Below are 3202 nucleotides of genomic sequence, written 5' to 3' on the forward strand. Positions count from 1 at the left end.
GTAATATATCGAGTCATACCTTTTCAAAAGTAATGCCTTTTGACCTTGGTCAAGGTTTTGGTAATGCCTGTATGACCTCCTTGAATTGGTTCATCATGGTATGTCGACATAATAGCTTCTTTTTCTTTTTCAGAATTTATTAGGGTCACCGGGTTGAGTAGCGCTACGCTCAATGTTTTTAATATTTTATTGCCCATTTTCTTGAAATTATCTATTGAAACGTGTTGATTTTATGTATACCGGCTTGCGGAAAACTGACCTAAGTCAAGGACTCCATTGGTATATAAATCGCTAACATCATATCTTGCAGTAATTTTTTTTCCATGTTTAAATAGACAGCATATTTTTTCGTGCAAGGTCACTACTTTACATACTTCGCCATTGTGTATGACTCCGTATACGGTGGGCTTTGAAGCTCTTTCTATAGATTGCCTAGGCAAGTCTATTTCTTTTTCTCCTGCGCAGGATTTCTGTCTACTTCGGTATCTTGTAGTAACTTTATTTATATTTCCGGTTATATTTTGTAAATCTTTGATAGTTATTCTTGATAACGCATAGGCTACCTGATTGTCTTTCCCCTTTAAATATTCAACTGTGAGGTTGTATTCTTCTAATTCTAGCCTCATACGTGTCAGTTTGGAACTTGGGTTTGTCATTGAGAACAAGTATGTTAAAGGTCTATGATCTGTTTTGATAGTGAAATGTTTGCCATAAATGTATGGTTGAAAATGTAATATTGCCCAGTGTATTGCAGTTAGTTCCTGCTCGGTAGTACACATATTACATTTCCCTTTGGTAAAGGCTCTTGGTGCATATGCAATGGGAAGTTGGAGTCCGTTATGGTTTTGGGTTAAAACCGCTCCACATGCTTGCTTACTTGCATCAGTTCAGCTGTCCACTTAAAAGGTCATTCTTTTTACATAATCGTGTTATGTGCCGTGAATAGTCGGCGAAATTTGTTATGAATCGTCTGTATTCTCTTCGTCGTATTTCTTGCCGTCTGGAAGTATTCCTTTATCTGTGCACTTATGACCTAGAAAAGTCACCTCATGCATAAAGAGTGGACATTATTGTGGATGTAACTTTAGGTTATATTTCCTACATTTCTTAAAAACTTCTGTTAAGTTTTAAGCATATATTTTTCGGAGCAACCTATAACTATTAAGTCATCCATATAGAGGAATGCTTGTGAAGGTTCAAGTCCAGAGAATGCAATAGTCATCATTCTCTGAAATTAATTTGGAGATATTTTTAAACCAAAACGTAATCGCGTGAAGCGATACGACCCATTGCTCGTTGAAAATGAAGTTATATCTCTTGAGCTTTTTTTCAAGTTCTATTTGGTGAAATCTTGACAATAAATCAAGACATGAAAAGTATTTTGGTCGACCTAGTTGATCTAAAATATCATCAATTCTAGGAGTGGAAATTTATCGGACAGTAATTTTTTATTAATCTGACGATAGCCAATCACTAATCGCCACTTCTTTTCTTCGGAACATAGAGCTGGGACAATTAATAATAGGCTATTGTATTTAGATACAGAGTGTTCGACAATCCCGTCGGTGATTAATTTTCCGACTTGCTTTTGAATTTCATTCACCTGACTATGTGGGCTTCTATAGTTTTTTATGTATACGGGTTCATCATCTTTTAATCTCAGTTTTTGTTTGCTCTGGTACTTGCTATATAAATTCCATGCTCAATTTCTTGAGTTGGAATTAATACACTGTCCTCTTTTGAATTTAATTTTGGCAAAAGAATTGAGTTATTGCCAGAACTGTATGTTATTGGAACATTGGAAATTTTAAATTGTTTGGTCTTATTCTTATCTTATATCTTCAGATGGCTGAAAGTCTAGTTGACAGTTGAAGTTTTTAATGAAATCAATTCCTAATATGTCATCACAAGGGACAGCTAAGTTTAAGTCTACGATATGAAAATCGTGTGGAATTATGTACTTTGTAGTCTGTATTTCAATTGATGTTTGTAATTTCTTGGCTTATTCCCGGTATATCTATTATGTTATTTTTTTGTGTTTTGAAATATATCGGAATTTTCTTTTACTATGGAGATTTCGGCACCTTTGTCTACCAAAAATACAAGTTCTTTTCCGGTAGCCACATGGGTGAATGAGACGAATATATTCAGGCTGAGATGAATAGTATGAACTGTTACGTTCTCTACTGTTGAGTATTTAAAGGGTTTTGGGAGTTTCCCGAAGAGTCATTGGCTACTCTTACATTATTTTTATTGTTGTTATTGTAGCCTCTGTTGGAGTTGCCACGGCCCCTTGAGTTTCCTCTGTAGTTGCCGCGACCATTGTTATGGTTAGTATTATTGTAATAACTATAATTGTTACTACGACCACGGAAATTACCTCTATAACTTCCGCGTCTGTGGTTTCCGCCGCGCTGTGTAAAGTTATTGTAATAAAGAACCGAGTTTGGTTGTCCAGTTGCTTCTGTGCAACTGTTTAAAAATTTTAAAACGGCGTCATTCATTGTGTTGAAATTGCCGGCTTGCATGATAAGTTTTACCTTATCAATCGTGCAGCTTTTATTCATTGCTTTCACTGCGTGCTGTGTGGAATAACTTCTTGCTAATTCTAGTGTTAAGCCGTCTGTTATGTACGCACTTTCTAAAGCCTTCGTCATCTGCTCAATCTCTGATGTGTATGATTCGCAGTTTTATTGCGTTGCTGTAGATTCATCAGCTTTTTTGACAATACTTCTAAAGTCTCGCCTTTGACGTAACTTTTTAATTTGGCAATTACTTCACCTACCGTTGTTTCGTTTTCTATCAGATTTCTGACTACACCCTTTAGCTTTGCCTTTATTATAGAGACAGCTAGGTTTTCGTGTTCGCCTTTTATTGACTCTATTATATGTAATGCATCAATGAAACTGGTTAAATTTTCTCCTTTACCATCGAAAACTGCTTTGATGCAGTGTTAATGAAGTCAATATTTGTTTGTGCCATTTTGAAGTTATTGTTGTCAGTTATGCTTGCGCTTGAGTCTGAGTCTGAGTCTGAGTCTGAGTCTGTGGTATTATCTACGTTTGATAATAAAACGGCTGGGATAGTAAGGTATTTAAATCTTCTTCCCTTATTTCCACGTTGAACTCTTCTGACTTTGTCTGATCGACGCCAGTTGGCTCTTCTAATGTTAATTGTTCATCGGTTTCAACTGTTATTGCGG

The sequence above is a fragment of the Drosophila serrata genome, unplaced genomic scaffold (assembly GCF_035046125.1).
Source record: "Drosophila serrata isolate PLE 108 unplaced genomic scaffold, ASM3504612v1 contig_208, whole genome shotgun sequence".
NCBI lineage: Eukaryota > Metazoa > Arthropoda > Insecta > Diptera > Drosophilidae > Drosophila > Drosophila serrata.